This window comes from Pungitius pungitius, chromosome 2 (genome assembly GCF_949316345.1).
Source record: "Pungitius pungitius chromosome 2, fPunPun2.1, whole genome shotgun sequence".
In the NCBI taxonomy this organism is placed as follows: domain Eukaryota; kingdom Metazoa; phylum Chordata; class Actinopteri; order Perciformes; family Gasterosteidae; genus Pungitius; species Pungitius pungitius.
The window spans coordinates 23,882,469-23,904,760 of record NC_084901.1 but is presented as its reverse complement, the minus strand read 5'-3'; the positions used below and the strand labels follow the sequence as shown (position 1 = coordinate 23,904,760).

Genomic DNA, 22,292 nt, shown 5'->3' with positions numbered 1-22,292 from the left:
ATGCTTCCAGTTTTATTAGAAATTAAATAAAATACATATTAAAATGTATACTTAATTCTAGTTGAGTAATAACGTCTCAACTTCACCAGGTATTTTATGTAATCCTTCGGTTTTAGTAATTACTATTACCCTTCTACGTTATTAACAAGGCCCAGCAGAACAGGCTGAGCCCCAATGCTCCCTCAAGCTAATGGTGACTGAAGGAGTGGGGGGATGGGCGAGGGTACGGTGGGGACAGTCAATGTCAGGTTTTGTGTTAAGAACCTTAAGTTTTGTTTCTTTACACAAAACCGAACTGTTACCATCCACGTGGGGTCCTCGGTCTGGCCACGCCCCCACCAAGCACCTGCTACCGTCCATTTCCCTCAGACTGCCGAGCAGCAGACAACGTGACAGTGCTGGCTGCAGAAGCTGGATAGAAATGGTGAGTTTTTAATTATTGGACTAGCTTCTAATGTAAAACAGTGCTTTTTACGTTTACTTTGATACTATTAATATATGTACTGCCATATAAAATGAGCTGTTGCAATGTGCTAAACTCAACTTAGATGGGAAGCTAATGTTAGCTAACAATAAGCAAGCATGTGCAACTAGCACCACAAATAGTGCTGTTAAGTTTACTTTGATACTATTTTCATATGTACTGCCATATAAAATGAGCTGTTGCAATGTGTTAAACTCAACTTAAATGGACAGCTAATGTTAGCTAACAATAAGCAAGCATGTGCAAGCAGCAGCATGTGCACGCGTTGTGAAATAGAATGCTGGACAGCTAATTAGTTATTTATTATATACTTTATAAGTATATTCATGTTTTATCAATATCTTTTCACACATAATGTGAATATTATGCTCATCAAATGAGTGTAATACTTAATCTGTGTTAAGACCTGGATTATAACTAATTTCCCTTTAACCATTTTAAGTATCCTTACGGTGGCTTTTGGGCCTATAACACTTAATAAGCAGTTTTCCATTTGCCCAAAGAGTGATTGTAATATCTACCCATGTATAAATAGGCATTTTAATTCAGATTGTCATAGGTATTGAGATAGATAATATATTGTTTGTCGTTAAGAACAGAAGTAGATGTTGTTACTATAATGCATTCCGAGAAACTTAATTCATTTCATTAAAAAAAAAAAAAAGAGTACTGTAATGAGTTGGATGTATAGCTTTGGCTGAATGTGTCCCTTGTGCTTTTAGGAGGATGGAGCATGTTTGCCATCCAGTAGTGACAGCTCGAAGTGCACAGGTGAGAGAGGGGAGACACAAGGAGATGATTGTACATTGGTGTTTGTAGAAAGTCAAAGGAATATTACACTAAACTAGGGTTCTATAGATCTTTTTTTTAATCCCAAATTGATCATGATGTTAAGGTTTAGGTCATATAACAAGTATATGGGGATTTCAAATGCAAAATACATACATTCTTTTTTAATGTCTCATTTTGAAGTTATTTGTTCATCATACACCATAATAACATTTCCATCCGCTTACATATTTGCAGATGCTGATTTCGGAGAAATGAAGGAGCCTTTGACCGTGAACATACTAACCAGGTAGGCTATGTCATCTTAAGGTTCTTAAATGGCTGTTAACCTGCTTGACTGTGCACATAGAAAAGAAATGTCACAATGAATACAATGCTAGAGTAATTCATTTTTACAGGTAGTTTGGTAAAATTGAAGTCAAATATATTTTATATAGTGTTTCCCACCAATTTAGATTCTATTAAATACAATATTCACTGGGTTGATAGCAGATCAAGCAGTAATAGACGAGTTAGGTACTTAATATTTAAGCAATAAGGTACGAAACACTAAGAAAGTACTGCCTCAAGTACCTTATTGCCTTTATAACGCGGTTACCAGCGAAATTATAAATGGTAAGTAAATAGCTGCCTTTCAGCACTAAATAGTTGTAGCCACCAAACGTTGTGTATCTCATTTCATGAGTCTCGAGCACACGTGTCCAACTCGAGGCCTGCAACGTCAGTTTATGTGGCCCATGAGTGCCCAATTCACATATGTTAAACTTGCGGTCCAAATCTGGCCTGTCGTGGCGCCCGACTGCCCGTCCGGCGCGGCCTCCCGCCGGAGTGTGCTCAGCCCGCCGAGTAACAACCGCGCTGTCACTGAACAGTCGGCCGTATCGGCCCTCCCCCTCCCGTGCGCAGTGATATGTAACGCTTGGGTCAATGTGAACAGCAACTGTAAATTATCACTTATTATAATACGGATATATCATAGCGGCTTTCCTTGTGTTCTCTGCATCGCAAAACTGTTAAACAATGTACAGTATGAGCAACAGTGTGAGAACGTCAACGCTCGGCTGCGGCGTGATGTGTCCACCATTTGCGGATCTCGAAGGTCTTCCTGTAGATTAATGATTGCTTGTTGGCAGCATCGATAGCGCTCGTACAGGAAGTGATCTCATAACAGATCTTTGATTTCGGAGAACTCTCCCTGTAAAATGTAAATCTAAATAATATCGCTCTTTCATTAATGAGGAAGACAGCTTCCTTTTTTCCAGAGCAGTGGCGAGCTTGTGTTGCTATGGTTATTTTGCCAAACGTTGGTATTTAGCATGAAACAAAGATGAAAGAAAGTACTGCAGGACAAGAATCATAAATACATTTTAAAAAATGATGAGTTAAAGGCTATCCCCAATGTCCAAAGATGTTTGTAATTTGACTTTTTATTTAATCAGGTAAAATTAGTTAAGAATCAATTATCATTTACAATGAGGACCTGGCCCAGAGGCATTAGGAATGGTGCCTACGGTGTACTATGGGTAAATGTAACCCATTGATTAAATTATATTAAATTAAAATATGAGGTATAAGAGATGCCTTTTGTTTGCAGACAGCTGGTTGGTGAAAAAGATATTCACTGCTGCCACATGAAGCCAAATGTAATAGTTTAAGTAAATGTGAGGATTATAGAAATTTCTAAAATACTAATACAATATTTATCTTTTAAAGAAAACACACAGTTCAGTGACAAGTGACTAATTTTCATGCATTTTACCTTGCCTGTACGTTTATTTACAATCACATTCCCTAATTGAGTTTTTAAAAAATATCAGGTGTGTTCATTCTGTGGGCGCCAAAACTATTTCATTGCATTAATGAATACATTTAAAGTCTCTTATTCTAAATTTTGCTTGTTTTAAGGTAGTTCCGATGAAAAGATGCTGCTGGCTGGAGAGGTCTGGTGAATCTCACACAAAAAAGGTAATCTCTTTTTCCAGGTTTTCACCTAACATATCTATTAGGGCTGTCAACAAATATTCTATATTAAAAATATATATACGAATAGTTGTTAAAAACAGATATTCAAATGTGAAAATGAATAATACAGCAGCGGCACGATTGTCTGCTTTGCGGGTTGCACGCTACTGTACTGACTTCATATTGCATTAATAAAATAGACTAGAAGTTACAACAGCTTCATGCACTGGGCCCTGTTCCTCGTACATGGTTAACTGAGTTAGCTGGATAATTTTCAGGATGAGATGACGTAGATCAGGCTTTGCGGTTCCCCGAAGCAGGTTTGGATAAATCACCATAGCAACACATCAAAAATCCTGCACTTAACGTTAACTGCTGTGCGATACTTTGTTGGGCTTGTAAACCTCGCAGGGGGGCGGTGTCAGTTTTTGCCATAAGTACATTGTCCATTTAATTTTGTATAGCACAGTATCACAAATATGCCTCAGAGGGCTTGACAGTCTACACGTAAGGCATCCTATTTCCAGAAAGCCTCACATCGGCACAGGAAAAACCCCACAAACAATGAAAAATCTGAAAAAAGACACCTTTAGAGATGGAGGAGGCTTCTCCCCCGGGATAAACATCCTGCGATGACTTATAGAATGAACAACGTAAAAGATGTACATTATGTTCAATTCATCCAACAGAAATGATTGAAATACACATTATCTCCTCGTATGCGTTCATCATCATCTCCTGCTCGTGAGCGGAGAAAAAAGACGCACCTCTTTTAAGTTTATTTGTTGTTGTACTGTTAAAAAATCCTTGTTTTGGCCTTTCGCTTTCTTACGTATGACGCGCACATGCGATTATCCTGATGTCTGACATTTGGTTCAAACTAACGGGACAGTTTGAGCGCGGATCCACCTTTGGGGAACCGAGTCCCTGATGATTGACTTAGTTGAATCACGTACGAGTAAAAAGGGCCCTAGTTTGATCATTTGCCATTTCATGCCAAGGAAATGTTCCATGTTAACACAGCACAGCTCGCTCGGAGCATTCAATGTTTGTAACTATCAACTTCAAGCGAATATTAGAACATCATTTTTGAGAATATATATGCTAGTTCTATTTCTTGTCTTACTGGAATCTTTACTACAAATACTTCACTTTACTGCAACTATAGGTTGTCATACTGTGTGTAGTGGTACAGTCATGACCTATTGTCATTATAGCCTCAGTAGTTGCTGTTTAACAGCATTACATTTTTGTCTCATTTTATTCAGGGTCACCACAAACAAAGAAGAAGTGGACCAAAGAGGAAATCGAAGCTGTTGAAAGGACCTTAATGGACTACATCAATGGTGGTCAGTGGTCAGAAATGCATCACGACATCGTCACTGGCCGATCAAGGGATGAGTTGTCAAAATATATATAAAAAACTGAATTAAAAAAAATTAAAAAAAAGGTAAGCCGCATTTTCATCAGATGGAAGATTAAATTCCTGGTGGACTGCCAGCACGTTTACAGACATTGTTTACAGTAGTCTTATTGCTCCCTGTTCTGTAATTGTTAACTTTATATAATATTTGAAAGTTGATGATGATGCTTTAAACTGCATAGTTTAAAAAAAATAAAGATGCAATATATCAAACAATATTATAGAGTGGGGTTTAATATACATAGATAATGAGTCATTATACAATGATAATGAGTCATTATACAATTATAACATTCAATGGTGTATATATTCACCATGAATTGACAAAATATGTATTAAGTGCCTTAGAGTTTCTAAAAAGTACCCTTTATTGAGTACCTTACCTTGTTTGAGACACATTTTGAACACTGCCCCCTGGTGTGATTTTGTATTATGACATAATTGGACGGTCCCCACCGGAATAGAGAAACCAGAAAAATATTCAACTCTATAAATTTGAGAAATTTTGAGATTTAAGGTGATATTGGGGTTTGAAAAAAATTAAGGAAAATGATTTGATTGAAAGTATGCCATTATTCTGTTAAAAAAAATGAGGTCCCCACGCTTCACCTCTGTGCATAAGTCCCCACCGGCATAGAAGAACCCGTCTTTGTGTGTGTTCGTGTGTGTGTGTGTGTGTTCGTGTGTGTGTGTGTGTGTTCGTGTATGTATATGTGTGTGTGTTCGTGTATGTATATGTGTGTGTGTTCGTGTATGTATATGTGTGTGTGTTCGTGTATGTATATGTGTGTGTATTCGTGTATGTATATGTGTGTGTATTCGTGTATATGTGTGTGTGTTTGTATACATGTATGTATATGTGTGTGTTTGTATACATGTATGTATGTATGTGTGTGTTTTCATGCATGTATATACATACATACACACATATGTGTGTCCATACAAGTATTTATGTACGTGTGTATATGTATACATTTGTGTGTGTGTCTGTGTATACATGTGTTTTTACATGTGTGTGTATTTGATACAGTGGTTTTATGACATTCCCATTACTTTAAGTTTGAAACTGCAATCAATAGAATAATACCAATGTACAGTTATGATAGTATTCAATGTAATGTGATCTACCGAAATGCATTCATGTAATACTTGATAATGCCACAACTGATAGACTGAGAGGCCTTCAAAAGCCAAGCTACATTGAACTCACCTGGAGACCACTCCCAAGGGGTGTGGTCACATACTTTCACACCTTTACTGATCAGTATAAATACTTGCAGGCAGCCATTGTTCTGGAGTTCGCTGGTTGTAAACACAATTCTTGAATTTTGATATGGCTGGGTGCTAAAAGTGTTTGAATACATGTAGAAACAACAGAATATTTTTCCAGTACATGATGATTTAGGGGTACCACCGCTCATCTGTTTTTGTTGGATAAAGTGGTTAACAATGCTCAACGGTCGCCATGGAGATCTGAGGTAAACAATACTACAGCTCAAGAAAACTGAGGTGATCTTTCGGTTTGAGGTGATCTTTCTGTGTTGGGTATGTATTATTACATATTACTATCATATATGGAGCAGGTGCGGCCATTTTACAGTTTTTCTCGATTGTTTACACACAAATACTGGTACTTGACACACAATGACCACAACATGTAATTATCTAGAGCAATCCATATTCATTTTCACAGCTGTTAATATTTATTTAGTGCTTATTTAGTTTTGTTCTGAATGCTTAAACCCTAACTGTGATTGTGATAGCACAATTTCTAAAACTATTACAGTTTTTCCTCAATTGTTTACACACAAATACTGGTACTTGACACACAATGACCACAACATGTAACTCATGCACCAACCCCCTGAACCAATTCTGCTAAACTACAAGCACAATTCTTGCTTTACACTCAAATTGCAGTTCAAAAACACACTTTTTTCAAAACACTACACACAATTCTCTGCATTCTCTGCACAATTTTCATGAAGAAAATTTTGTTTTCACAAGAAAAACACTGTCATTCAAAATTCTAAAGTCAATTGCCCTACTATGCACACTGACTCGTCACATGGGAAAACACCTGTCACACAGTGTTACAATTAGGAATCAGAGCTTTAGCATGAAAGGGAAACAGGTGAGGTCTTCTGTTTTGGAGCAATGGATGCCAACATTAGAAACAGAGGAGTGAGAGTAAGAGGAGGAGGAGGAGGGGGAGGACAGGGACGAGGAAGGCCAAGGACCGTAAACTCTGATGAGATCTGAGCCACTTTGGTTGACCAAAGGTAGGGAGGAATTATTTTCTGCATAGTTTTTACTGTAACTGTATACAGTAAATTCTTCTGTTGTTTTGTATGTAGACCACTGTATGTGCGACTTTGTGTTGGTTGGGATTTACACTGTGTGCATTGTTTTCGTGGGGAAAATAAAATATATTTGTTACCGTGTATTTGTGTGTTTTGAGTATAAAACAATAATAGAACAATATTCTAAAATATTTTACAACACATATGTATGTACTGTCTGTAGTAAGTGTAACACTGAACAAAAAAAAGGTCGAAGTCATTATGATGAATGGAGAAGTTTTTTTCCATTCATCAGTGTTTTAAATTGAGCACATCAGTGTTCAACTGGTTCTTACAAAAGTCTGCTCATATGATGGTTTTTGTGTGTCATTTGAAAACAAAATACCATTTTGAGAAGAAATTACATTGTTTTGAATGTAAAGTTTCATTTTGCAGTAGTATTGAGGGGTTTTGCCCATTGTGTGTGTGTTTTTTGATTTGTGTGTAGAGTTCTGAGAGTATCACAACCACGTATGAAAACATGTATTCAAGTAAATATATTAAAAAAAAGATCGGAACGATCCCCGTGGGTCAAAACATGCTAAAGCCGAAAAGTCCACTGCTCTATGCAGTGAGCTATGGAGATTCACACCGTAAAGGCCGTTATCTACCGGACCGAATAGCAACTCTGATTTCGGTGCGTTATTTAGATAACAGGAACACTCTTTATAGACATCATTATTATTCAATCCAGCGGCTAGTTGTTTTACAAATTCCATTAACATAAGGGATGAGAAACGCCTGTTGTATTTGATCAAACCCTTTAAATGTGCATGGTGCCAGGCGGAACACTGAGTGCAGTTTTTTAATTAAAACGTTTTTAAATAAGGAATAAAAACACAACAGTTATCATTAAGGTGCAAATGTTTGCAAAGAAAGGTCAGATTCCTCCCATCCTCACCGACCTTGTCAGTAACTTCATAAAACTCTTTTAAATTATTATCTGCCGCCTCCTTGCTACACGCAGCTGTCGCCTCCATGCATTTCTTTTTTTGATGACGCATGCGCGGTGCGACGCTGGTGGCTGGTGTTGCCAGACTGGGTTCTTTTTTCCGCTACTTATTAAGGCACGTTTACGGCGTGTTTTCTATAGAAATCTGGCACCCCATTGAACGACGTTAACCTTAAAGAACGCGCCGTTCATAGACACCAGAATGAACGAGTTCACAGTAACGTTCATCAGGCATTAGTACAGCACGTTCAGTTCACGTTCACCCAAAATATGAACGAGTTCATGAACTATCGTTCAATGAACGCGTTCAGGCACAACACTGCATGGTGCTGCCATAATGAGTACACCTGGTGGATTTAGGTAACTTAGTTAACTTTCTTGCTCAAGGAAAGAATGACCTGTTATCCACTTTGTCATGTCAGGGATATATTTATAAGGTGCTGTAACTTTGTTGCTCCAGAATTAGAGGGTTACCTGATTATAGCCAATCCACTTCTCCAGACACCACTACAATACTGGGACTAGCCCAAATCATGAAAAACATCCCAAGACCATTATCCTACTGTCACGTTCGCAGCTGGGGCAGGATGTAGTGAGGACTCAGGCGCAGAGTTTCTAATCAAAAAGTGCTCTTTATTCTCAACCAAGACAAGACGTGCTCCAACGACGACTGACGTATAGACAATGACGCGACAGGGGACAACAGGCACACAGGGCTTAAATACACAAGGGAGGTGCAGGTGATTGGACACAGGTGGAGACAATCACGCAATCACAAGACAAGGCAGGAAGTGAAGTTAACCCAGGACCACAAGAGACATGAAACTTCAAACTAAAACAGGAAGCGAAGCCAAACCGTGACAGAACCCCCCCCTTAAGGACCGGATTCCAGACGGTCCTAAAGGAGGGTGGAACCTAGAAAAACAGACAAGGGAGGGAGGGCGGGGAACCCAACAAACCCCCGGCCGCCCAGGGGACCCCAAGGGTCGGCGGCACGGGGTCGGGTCCCTCCGGCCGGGATGCCACGGCGCCCAGACTTCAGAGTCTCGGGGGGCCGGCCGCTACGGCGACCAGGCTTCAGGGTCTCGGGGGGCCGGCCGCTACGGCGACCGGGCTTCAGGGTCTCGGGGGGCCGGCCGCTACGGCGACCGGGCTTCAGGGTCTCGGGGGGCCGGCCGCTACGGCGACCGGGCTTCAGGGTCTCGGGGGGCGCCGGGCGGTGCGGCTCCGGCGTCGTCGTGGCGGGGGGCGCCGGGCGGTGCGGCTCCGGCGTCGTCGTGGCGGGGGGCGCCGAGCTGTGCGGCTGCGGCGTTGTCGTGGCGAGGATCACCGGGCTGAGCCCTGACCCCAATCCCCCTCCAAGGACCGGATTCCAGACGGTCCCCAGAGGGTGGGAAGGGGGGGTCATGGTCAGGCGCCGCGGGGCCGGGACCGGGGGCGTGGTTCTCGGGGCAGGAACGGGCGCTGACGGGGTTCTCGGGGCAGGAACGGGCGCTGACGGGGTTCTCGGGGCAGGAACGGGCGCTGACGGGGTTCTCGGGGCAGGAACGGGCGCTGACGGGCGTCTCGGGGCCGGGACGGGCGCTGACGAGCGTCTCGGCGCAGGGACGGGCGCTGACGGGCGTCTCGGCGCAGGAACGGGCGCTGACGGGCGTCTCGGCGCAGGAACGGGCGCTGACGGGCGTCTCGGCGCAGGAACGGGCGCTGACGGGCGTCTCGGCGCAGGAACGGGCGCTGACGGGCGTCTCGGCGCAGGAACGGGCGCTGACGGGCGTCTCGGCGCAGGAACGGGCGCTGACGGGCGTCTCGGCGCAGGAACGGGCGCTCACGGGCGTCTCGGCGCAGGAACGGGCGCTGACGGGCGTCTCGGGGCCGGCACGGGCGCTGACGGGCGTCTCGGCGCAGGAACGGGCGCTCACGGGCGTCTCGGCGCAGGAACGGGCGCTGACGGGCGTCTCGGCGCAGGAACGGGCGCTGACGGGCGTCTCGGCGCAGGAACGGGCGCTCACGGGCGTCTCGGCGCAGGAACGGGCGCTGACGGGCGTCTCGGGGCCGGCACGGGCGCTGACGGGCGTCTGGGGGCCGGGACGGGCGGAGACGAGACTCTGAGGGCCGGGACAGTCGGAGGCGAGGCTCTGGGTTCCGGAACGGGTGGAGGCGAGACTCTGGGGGCCGGGACAGGAGCCGGGACTGGGGGGTTCGAGGTCTCCTCCCCCCCCGGGCTCCCTTTCCTCGGGTTGAGGAGGTCTCGAATCTCGAGGCACATCTCTCGGTAGCCTCTGGGCCCGAGAACGAGGTCCGTCTCGCGCTGCCAAAAAGGACTTCCCACCTCCAGATAGTCGGGGGCCCGAACGCTCCAAAACTCCGCTGAGTCCTCCTGGGGTCGCGTCATTCTGTCACGTTCGCAGCTGGGGCAGGATGTAGTGAGGACTCAGGCGCAGAGTTTCTAATCAAAAAGTGCTCTTTATTCTCAACCAAGACAAGACGTGCTCCAACGACGACTGACGTATAGACAATGACGCGACAGGGGACAACAGGCACACAGGGCTTAAATACACAAGGGAGGTGCAGGTGATTGGACACAGGTGGAGACAATCACGCAATCACAAGACAAGGCAGGAAGTGAAGTTAACCCAGGACCACAAGAGACATGAAACTTCAAACTAAAACAGGAAGCGAAGCCAAACCGTGACACCTACCTTCAAAATATGTCAATATAATTTTGCCTGCACTATATAGTGTAGCAAGGTAGTCTTTTTTCATTTTAGGGGACCCCGAAGAGTCCTAAGTCATTTTGAACCCTGCTGGGACCTTATGTTCCATTACTGAGAGTAAAGAATTATCTGTTTCCTATTGTATTAAACTCAATCATATACTTGTTCCCACTCAGTATTGCTGTTCCTTTCTTAAACCATTGGTATATATGTGTTTCTGAGGCTTTGTTCATCAGCTGGAGGACCAGAGTTCCTCCCAAAGCTACAAAACACTGAGCTCTGTTCCGTCGTCCATCACAGTGGGTTTCCACACCTGAACATTTAGGAACAAAAAAATTATAATTTTAGGCATTTGAAAATTAAAGCACCAATAGTGCATTTGGTGCAGCTGTGTCTCTATCAGACAACATTATGCAAACAGGCGTTTGAGTGTTACACACTTTAGATTCAGCTGTAAAACATTTTCCCAAATATTAGTTTGGGAATGCATCTAGTTATAAGCGCTTTATTCTGTAGTCATACTAAATGTGAAATATTTTTCACACCAACAAACCAAATTATATGTCAAGCTTTTTTTGTTTAAATTTGGTGTGTTTGTTGGAGATGTGATTTTAATTAGAAAATGAAATGAAATTAAGTTAAAGTGGCTCCATAAAACCGTGAAGTTCTAATCTTTCAAGTTATGATAAACATTGTGTAGCTGCAATGAAATATCAGTAAAATCTAGAATATATATTTCTGTCTTTTCAATTTGTAAACAACATTTGCTGCGGAAATGAGGTTTGCCTGAATTTATAAAAAGCACGAGTTTAATACGGTTGAATTAGTTTGAATAAATTGCTTTAAAAAGGTAGAGAAAAATATGAATACAATTATCTGAATCCATTCATCTTTGAAGAAAACAAACAATCTAGGGTGGACTTTTACCTCTTTTAATGCAGACACGAAAAATGTTCTTTTTTGCAATCGATAAATGTGACCATAAAACATTTAATTAGTAACTCATGCTCAAACTTCCCTCTGCTTTACAGAACCTTATTGAAGGTTGTTGAACACATCGTATTTCATTTGAAACAGAATTATGTAATTCTGAAAGTTAGTGAATAAGCATTTACTTTATATCTAAATTTATACTCTTCCTTTTTTCATGTACAGTACTGGAGTGAGAATTAAATAAATCTTGCACTTTAAAACAAATACAGAGTCAGAGTACAGAGTCAATTAATTAGGTTTATTTGAATTGCATACATTTGATCCAACTGTATGACATGTGTCGTTTTAATAAGTTAAACAGCTCACCGTGAGAGACTCCGAGGATCATCACAAACAGTCCGATCACAGCTTCCTTGTCTCCTCAGCGCTCAGCAGCTTTCTAACAAACCTTATTCAGTATTAAACATGCACACAAGAGAAGAGACTGATCTCTTAGTAATTCACTTCAGTAAAGAAAGAAAGAAGAAATGTTTTCCAACTCACATCTCAGTTCCTCATTTATGAACACACCAGTAAGACGAAACCTTGACATGGTTTCTGAAGCTTCCTGTGTTAAGATTAACCCACTATACCAAGAAATGTCACAAACTGTCATAAACAACGCAACTTCTCACACAAAGATCTTCTGCTTTTATGTTATATTTAAACATTTAAACAATATGTACGTGTGCATGGTGCGCACATAAAGTGAAAATGCAGAAACTTTATTGATGAATACGTGTAAGTGTGTTTATGTGTCTGTGTGTGTGTGCTACTCTGACTCCACATCTGGAGGAGAGTTTTACACCAGGACCTTTGGGTCTGCTAACTTGAAGCACTGCTGAGTCTAAAGAGGCTCTAGGCCTAAACTAACCTAATCCCTGTGCTGTCCTGGAAAGAGCACACATGTTTAAGGAACTAATATAAAGGTTTAAACGGCTAAATAAAGAATACTGCTGGTTTGTCAATGACATCATTATTCATGTTAAATCCATCAACCCATCAATATTCAAAGGCGCTCATCCTTCCTACAGGGTGGAGTCATCATGGAGTGAGAGACGGGGTTCATCTTAAACTCGTCACCAGTCAATCACAGGGCTGACACAGAGACACAGAACCACTCACATTCACATTAACACACCTTTTTAGCCATTTAGCGTCACTAATCAAACTAACAGAGCAAGTCTCTGCACTGTGGCAGGAAGCCGGAGTTCACGGAGAGAAGCCACACAGACATGAGAAGAACATGCAGACTCCAGAAAGGCTGCTGGCTGGAGTTGAACCTTTATTTTCTTTCTCAGGCGATTGTGATAACTGTCACGATCCGGGCCGCACGGCCATAACAACAAGGAGCGCACACCACAAGTAGTCAGAATGGAGTTCTTACAGAACGCTCCTACAGTGACGCGTTGAGTCAGTAGTCTCAGGTTTCAGGTGTGTCGTGTCAAATGATCCACTCTCAGCTGGCAAATAGCAAACCAGTGTCTCAAGGCAGAGAGAGAGAGCCTGAGACCGGAGGTCCTTTAATCAGGGCACACAGAGCCCATGTGTTGCCAGTGCTGCTCATTACCTCAGATGTTCCCACTCACTCTGAAGACCCTCTGCCGAAACAGCTTTTAGGGTCTTAATTGTAAGCATCAGTATTTTATCATTAGCAAATAGTAGAGTAAAAACAGAATTATTTACATGAACTATTCTCATCAGAATGAGACTTCACAAAGTTAAGGTGCTGATGCTGCACTGTAAACCCAGATTTTGTTTCTAATTAAACTTACGAGTGATCATTACTTATTCTTTTATGTTTAGTAAAAACCTGCTATCATTATTAAACAACATTAGTTGTTTGTACTAATTAGCTGAAAAATTAATTGCACAAATTATTTTTAGCACAGATAACTCGGTATGTTTACTTTTGGAAGAAAGGGGAGGGGGCTAATTCAAAAACCTGCCTGGTCACGTGACCAGACCAACGTCTAACGTGCGTCCAAGGGGCTTCTTCACCTGGCGGGACGAGCACAGGCATCGGCAGCAGACGGAATCCAAGTAAGTGGAATGATTAGTATGTAAAATAACTATTGTAGCCTAGTTATCTTTGTGGGAATGTTTAATACCCAAAAGCTTGCAGATAATTTGACGGAGCTGTTATTTCCGTCTAATGTTATTGTTTGAACCTGGGCATGGTGTTAATACATGCTTATTGCTAAAACTAGCTAGCTAGCTACTCAAAAAAGTGTCAGCTGAACTTAAAGTTAACTTAGTGTTAACAGTCTGAGGACGGCTCATATACTGTTAGTTTGCTCGACTGTATCACTTATTCAACCATCAACAGCTACTTGCAGCGCATTTCCCTCTCTACACAATGGCTGCGTGGCGTGTCTGTTTATATTTAGGCTCCCATGTTAAACGGATAGATCTTACACACTGCCTGCTAGAAATGGGACCAACGGCTATTTGTCACGCCACACGCAAGATATATTATTATATTTCATTTTGACACGAATACATATTAATAAATGGCATGTTAATGTTTGAAAGTCTCGAGTTTATGAAATAAATGCAGGTATACAAATGTAATTTTTAAAAAAAGATTGATTTTCAAATGCACATGTACAGAATGCATGTATAAAAAGGACATTCATGGATGTTTGTCAGGACAGCACTACTTTGCAGATGGCTTAGCTGCCTTGTATAGTTCAGTTGATCTAAATTCAGATTTTTATTGTTCTCTGTATTTTTCCGGTGTTCATGGATGGAGTTCAGCAGGATTGTGGGCAAGAACCTCAAGACGGAATTCTATGAGACCAGCACAGTCGGTAAGACTACAGAGCCAACTGCGATCCAGACACAAGTGCTCAGAGGGCTTCCTATCATCCTTGGGGACAACCCCACAGACTTCTTCAAAGCAGGCTTTGTAAGTAAGCTCTTGCTTTCTTATCATTTTTAATATTGTTTATTTTTCACCATGACACTCTTCTATTGATTAAAGTTTTTTTTCAAATGAGAAATATAATGTAATGATTGTTTTCTTCTGTTTTTCTTTATTTAGGAATCTAACGATGACGATTCTTTTCGTGACCTTGACATTGGGATACTTCTTATTGAGCGTGAAGGTGGTGTGCTCACATCTTCCCAGCATCTCAGTCCAGCCTCGTTGAAAATCATCATTGAGGGAGAAGTCGTGATGGACAACATTCAAGATCTGCCAAAAGCAATGTGCATTCTGTTTGGACTGTATGCACTCCATCTTAACTACCCCAAGACTATGAAGCTCACATTTCAGTTCATCCAACAGGTATTGCTCTTGTTAGGCCACACTGACCTAAAGCAAGAGCTACAGACTTTGAAAAATTAGCTTGCAATGTAAAGAGATGAAACTGTTGACAATTTTTTTTTCTTACCTGTGGGGTAAACGTATTTATTTTCTGTAAAACAGGTGGACAAACAGACGCATAAAACGCAGACACACACACACAGCACAGACACAGACAGAACTCACAAACACGGACAACACCCACACACAGAATTGTTTTTAATTTATTTGAAATTTAACTTTTTCAGATTAATCATTTTAGGTTGACCGTGTTGATGTTGACCTGATGTGAAGTTTTTCATAATAAGATTAGCTGTGTTTGGCCATTTTTCTTCAAAGTAAAATGCATTGGAGCATTTACAAGTGTTTGTGTTTTTTTTTAATCCAATTTAATTGAAACAATGTTTAATATCATAGTTATTCAATAACAAGTCATAATAGTTAGTTTTATCTAATGATTTTGAGTACACACTACTAATAAATGTGTAAAAACTAAAGTGGGATAGGGCAACGGGTTTCCACGCGATTTGCGAGTAAAGTAAACTCAACATTTCTAGTTTCAGCTGGTGTAAAAGCTTACGGTTCCACGTTAATGCAACTCAACATTTCTAGTTTCAGCTGGTGTAAAAGCTTACGGTTCCACGTTAATGCAACTCAACATTTCTAGTTTCAGCTGGTGTAAAAGCTTACGGTTCCACGTTAATGCGACTCAACATTTATAGTTTCAGCTGGTGTAAAAGCTTACGGTTCCACGTTAATACAACTCAACATTTCTAGTTTCAGCTGGTGTAAAATCTTACGGTTCCACGTTAATGCAACTCAACATTTCTAGTTTCAGCTGGTGTAAAAGCTTACGGTTCCACGTTAATACAACTCAACATTTCTAGTTTCAGCTGGTGTAAAAACTAAAGTGGGATAAGGCAACGGGTTTCCACGCGATTTGCGAGTAAAGTCAACTAATTCGGGTTTACAGTGTGAGATTCACATGACATGGCCGACATTTCACAAGTCAGGGTTTTTTAAAACATTGGAGCAAGATACAAAACAATACTTTTAAAATGACGAGGTAATGCAAGGATTCGTGTTCCTGAGCCCTCAGTTCATTGTTGATCCTGTTCCTCCAGTGAGGTCATGTAAGTCCAAATTCAAGATGTTTTTAACTTAAGGATGGTGTTGCTGCTAAAACTCGTTCCTTTTGGCCTTTCCTTTGGCCCCTATTTATGCGTCCTATTAGATTTAACCACCCAGGGACATCGGGTCCAGTTAAAAGAAAGCTAAGTTGCAATGGTTTGGATGCCTGATGATGCCAATCACCATCAGGTGCAGTCACAGGGCCGAGGACAAAGACAGTATCTTCCGTAACCTGTTCCTTCACTAACTAACTAACTAAAGAGCGCCCACCTTTAACTGTAGGGGGCATTCATTGGTTTTAACACAAATAAAAGAACAACATTTTTTTATTTTTAATGCATGACATAAACTTAAATACGTCTCCTATAAAAAGACAATGGACAATGCACATCTACTGTTCCGTTCCCAAAAACCCATACAAAGCTGAGAATCGCTACAATAACAGTGCTAAATAGCTTATGCTGTGTTATTTTACTTTAGCTGAGTGGCCATTGCAGTCACTTTTAAGTGACAATTTGACAAATGACAACTTGACACTCAGACTTTATAATAGCAACAACCGACAACGATAATGTTTGTTGCCTTATTATAATATTCATTAATTGAGGTAACTGTTAAACCGTCATTATCTTGGTAATGGCCCAGCCGCCACACACACTGTCCTCATGCACCGCCCTGATTAACACCCCCTCCCTGTTCATGTAGCTACCTGCTTGCTTACCGTTTCAATGACACTCTCCTGCTCACTCTGTCCCGCCTGGACTTCACATTCACACTGACACCTGCTGCACCTTCTCCTCTGCTGCACCTTCTCCTCTGCTGCCTGCGAGCTAGGTTTGCCAACCGTCCCGTATTACCCGGGACATCCAGAATTATGGGCAATTTTGATTTGCTCCAGTACCGATTTCCAATCACAGCCTGCTAAGTCAATGACGCGCGAAAAACTCCCGGTTGTTGTGAAGTTGTGGCGCATCAGAGCAGTGTGCGCGCGGGTGCCGGGTGGCCAGAGCGGAGCATGTGAGGTTGTGCAAACCCGGCCGCCGACTGCTAGCACCCCCCCGTCAGCCCGCGAACGTGTCCCTGATTTGGGGTTCGGAGAGTTGGAAACCCTACTGCGAGCCGCAAGCACCGCTATCGCTGTGGCCAGTCACCTCTCCTCCTCCATGTGCTGTGTTCACCTGCTGTTTCTGCAACATGTCGTCAGGTTCTGTAGTAGTTTTGGAAACTGAAGCTACAGCACTAAACACGTCGGTTATTTTTGAACATGTTGAGGCATCAACCTCTAGATTTTTTTTTGGCCCGCAATTTCTCCGCACCCCCCTTGCTCTTACGTTTTTGTTTCTCCATCGTAATCTACACATTTCTTGAGAAACAGCGAGATCCTCCTTGTGGCACTGGCAAGCAATGGCAACCGAGTGGCACCGTGTGGCACCGAGTGGCACGCAGTGGCACGTCAGTGGCAAAACAAGGCAAGCGAGTGGCAATTGCCAGTAATTCAGTGGCAAGTCCGGAGCGAGCGTCTCAGTGGCACGCTGAGTGGGCGGAGCCAAGTTTTCCTAGAAAACGGCCGTTGACGTTAATACCTTTTATTTAATTTTTTTTATTTATTTGAGACAAGTGAGCGCTCGTTTTCCAGAGCAGGGGCTCGTTTTAGCTTTGGACCAGATACTGGCCACTGCGATCTCATGTCTGCGGGTTCCGTGTGGGGGCGGGCGGGGGTCCGTGTGGAGGTTCCGCGGGGATGTGGTGGTCCTCGGCCGGGAGCGACACGGCGGGGTTGCGGGGGGCTCCGCGAGGTTTTTTTTTGGCGTGTTCCGTGTGTGTGTGTTTGTGTGGGGTGTTCCTTGGGTTCCTGTGGGGGGGGTCCGCGGGGAGGGGGGGCGTGTACCATGTGTGTGTGTGTTTGTGGGGGGGCGCGGGTGACCGGGGTTGCAGGGCCCCCGGGGTTACACGCCCCCCCTCCCCCCGGACCCCCCCACAGGAACCCAAGGAACACCCCCCCCACACAAACACATTGGGTAATCATTCTGGGGTTTTTTTTCATCAAGGGAGGCCAACTCAGCTTGGCTTCCTCACAGACACAACTGCAACTTGTCTGAGACAACCTCATTTACCATGTACCGTTTAGAGGGGCGCTGTACACATCATAAAACGCTCAATAATGAATGAAGAGAGACGAGGAGGGGACGACGACACAGAAGGATTACGTAAACTGTTAAAGCGTTTTTATTAAATTAATAAGCATTAATGGTGATTAAATCGGTTATATTCTGAAAAAAGTGAGGAAGCCTGGCTTCTCTTGGCCTCTTTAAGTAGCTTTGGATCAAAGAGTCAGAGGCTAAATGACATTTAATGTGAATGCCTTGTAATTAGACCAACCAAAATGACCACATTTTCACTATAAGCTGTCCCATGGAGCACAAATATGGTTAAAATCACACTTCTGTTTGGCCACAGTGGAATAAATTCATGCTGTAATCTCTGCAATGTCTGAAGCATTAAAATACAAAATGTCTCTCAAGACTCTGTCGGCTTCTACTGGCGAATGTTGATTAAAGAAGTAACCAAAAAGACATGAAAAGACTTGGAGAAGGAGAAACAAACCATCATATTTTACACTTTTTAGTGGAGCAGGCGGTTTGAGACACATCTCTTAAGGCAAACACAGCAAGGGAATCTACTGTCTTTCCATCTGATTAACAGGTGTCGAGTCTATATTCACCACCATCAGTCCTGCTCAGGTTATTGATCCTAGTTGATTAAACTGCATGAGAAATGCATCTCTAAATCACAATGAATGAAAGAGGTGAGTACAATGATGGAAATACATTTGTTTATTATCATTTGAATTTACAGGCGTTGAAGTGTGGATGCTGTATTTAGCATGAGAATACATCATTAAAAAGAATAAACCAAACTTGTTGGAGTTATGGAGGGGGCCGTTTGGTCTAATGGAAATGGAAATGTTTTTGTTTTAAAAAATAAATAAAAGCTAAACGATGTGTTATATAAAAAAAAGCAACATGATCAACCAATCTATAAAAACACATAATTTTTATAACATGACATTAAAACATTTGGATAAAACTTTTTCAATGTTGAATACCTTATAAAAGAAAGGAACTGAGAGTCAGCGTGTTGACAAGTGACCGTAAAATATCACAGCAGTGTGAAGCCACATCCTTATTAGAATATTTTTTCATAAAATAGGGTGAAAAGAAATGAAGCTTCATGTGCCTTCATCTGTTCAGTCTCTAAACCCTGTGGATCACCTTTCTTTACGCACCTTGGCATACACACACTCTCCAGCTGGTTCAACATTGTGTTGGGTGGTTTCAAGTTTATATTCACCACCATCAGTCCTGCTCAGGTTATTGATCCTAAGTGTTCCATTACTGGGAGTAAAGAATGATCTGTTTCCTATTGTATTAAACACAAAGCTATCCTTTTGCCCACTCAGTATTGATGTTCCACCCTTAAACCATTGATATTTATCTGTTTCTGGGGAATCGTTCATCAGCTGGAGGACCAGGGTTCCACACTTTAGACTCAGCTGTAAAACGTTTTTTTCAAATCGCAGTTAACCCGTCCAGTAATAAGTGACGATGGTGCATGGAGTAGTGTGGTGTGCCTGGAGACTGTTGGTGAATCCTGGCTGCTCCATGTTCCATGTCAAAGTGTCCCTGAGTAAGACATTTAACCCCTAATTATTTTCCAGGCTAAATGTAAAGATTTTGGGTCAAAATGCAAGTCGCTTTGGATAAAAGCGTCACCTAAATGACATGAAATGTAATGTAATTAAATGAGTTCATCCTGTGTTTTTGTCATGGTTTGGTTCTTCTTCCCGTTTTATTTCGTAGTTTACTATACTTAGATAATCCTACATTTTCACGTGACATTATGAGCCAAATCAGGGATTACTGTGGATGAAATTATTAAAAGATTCCCAGAAGCATCACAAACAGTCCAACTACAGCCTCCATGTCTCCAGGATTTAATATTCTCAATTTTTGAACAATTTTCACTAAAATTGAAAAAACATTCCTAAATATAACAAAATGTGTATAAAGGTTATATCCAAACACTATGTTTTTTATTGGATTTTATATGGATTCAAGTTGAATAAAAGTCGAATAAAAGCATAATTTTCTGTTTTAATAACTTTCAGATTATGGTGGTTCAATTGTGATATAGTTGAAAATCCTGTGAAGATAAAGGGTTAGGATTCATTAAAACACAGTTAGGTAAATATAATTAGAGGAGAAGATATGAATTTCAAAATGTATCATGTGAACTTGAATACTCAAATTGTACAGTAAAAATAAGGTAATGTTAATGTTCTATTGTTACATAATGTCAGCCTCTGTGGGAAAACAATACTATTCAGCATTAAGCTTCATTATCGTTTATTGAATGCTTGTGTTTGTTCAGTGTGCTTAACTCAATACCTGGTACGAGTCAACATGAGGAGAATCCCCTCTGGGAAAGACGTTTCAGTGCATTAGAGCAAACTCTAAGAAACACAACAAGAGCGACCACCGTCAGTGTCCTTCCAGGAAGATCCGAACTCGGTACGAGAGAAGAACTTTCCCGGAGAAACTAGATGTAAAACAGCTAGACCCAGATCAGCCTGACCTCACGATCAGAAAACAGACCGCCGTGAAAGGGAAGCCGCACATACAACGCTTCTGTAGAGGCTTCCACACCTGGGATGTTTAGCTAGCTAATTAGCTTACATGCTTTTACAAAGTAACAGTTAAGCAACAGTAAGTCAACTTGTCACTAAAGCCACTGTTAGTGGTAAAGCTTTTTTTAAATTATTTTACACTACGTGACGCATGCAAAGCGTGGTTGAAGAAAAAGATAATATCACAGGCGTGAAAGCTATGGTGTTTACACTTCGATGAATCTTTGCTACTTCTGTGTATTTAATGACGCTAGTGCCATTGTGATAAAGTCTTTCCCACACACTGCTATAGTTAAAGTCACGTGGACACGAGTAGCCATCGGCTTCATATTAGTTAGATTCCAGTGATCCCCCATTAAAGCTGCAGTTGCGCTTGCACATCCTTCTTTAGCCACATAATGCGCAAATTAATTTGTCCTGTTTATCTGCCCCTCTCGAGCTGTTAGCTACATTAAGCTGCCTGTAAAAGATAAGGAAGGAGAAATCATCTCAATGTGCATCCTGGTGACGTTAGACAAGGGATATTGGTGATCTTAGCTAGCTTCTAAAAATGTTATTCATATCAATAGTGTGTATGCGTATGTAAACACTAAATACAACTTCCCAATTTTTCCCTTTCAGAAAAAGTGCTCATGGTAACTCTTGAACAGCTGCTTCATTAACACGGGATGCCAGTTCCCTAAAGATGCCAGTAGCCTAGAACTTGGATGATATTTCAGTTTCAAGAGTCATAATCAGCGTTAGCACCAATTTTACTTAAAATCTCCATCTTTACTCGCAGACCTTCACATTGCGGAGATTGTGGAGGCCGAACCTCTGGTGACAACATTGAAGGAGAGGTGGCCAGGTCCTTTTACAGAAAGACAAGTAAGTAATGATATTTGGTATCTTTTTTTCTCTCACTATGATGAACTGGATTTAGTTTAGTCTTTTCACTGTTCTGGGTGTTTGCAGAGTTTAACAGGATGGCCACCACAAACCTGCACAATGTATTTTTTGCCGCAGGATCTCAAACTCATTTCAGGTTTGGGCCAGATGCAGATGTTCTTAGGTTATGGAGTTGTTCTTCCAGCCTGTGGGCAGACAAAACTGCTCCTGCCTTTGCAAACATGGCGCTGATATTTGACCTGTGATCTGATAAATAAATCTTCCAAAACGAGAGAAGTCACTTGCCTGAATTCTTCCAGCCGTCCCCAACCGGGCTTCACAGGCGGAAGGACCGGCGGCTTGGTTCAGCGTTGACAACAAGAGCCCACAACAGAAATGGGTAAGCAGACCACCTTCTGTTCAAAAAGAATGAAATGTCTGCAATTGGATAAATCTAAACCAATTGTTGTCAACTGCAGAATACGTCTCTGTCCTAAAAGACCTCTAAAATGAAAACTAAATTTGAAAATGTTATGTTTATCACATATTTACACTGAATTGTACAACAGGGAAAGTGAATGATTATCCGTATGGATTTAGGTAAAAGAAATGAAGAGTTTAAAAAGGAACAGAGGAGCTCACTTGAGCTACCGGAGGTT

At 41.8% G+C, this 22,292-nt stretch overlaps 1 long non-coding RNA gene across 1 annotated transcript; it reads left to right on the top strand.

Moving 5' to 3' along the window:
- Positions 1 to 884: 884 nt before the first annotated feature.
- LOC134107201 (uncharacterized) lies at positions 885 to 5,299 on the top strand. The gene is made up of 4 exons (XR_009942695.1): positions 885 to 1,255; positions 1,511 to 1,562; positions 3,179 to 3,238; positions 4,504 to 5,299. It is a non-coding gene; the product is annotated as an uncharacterized LOC134107201 (long non-coding RNA).
- Positions 5,300 to 22,292: the final 16,993 nt, after the last annotated feature.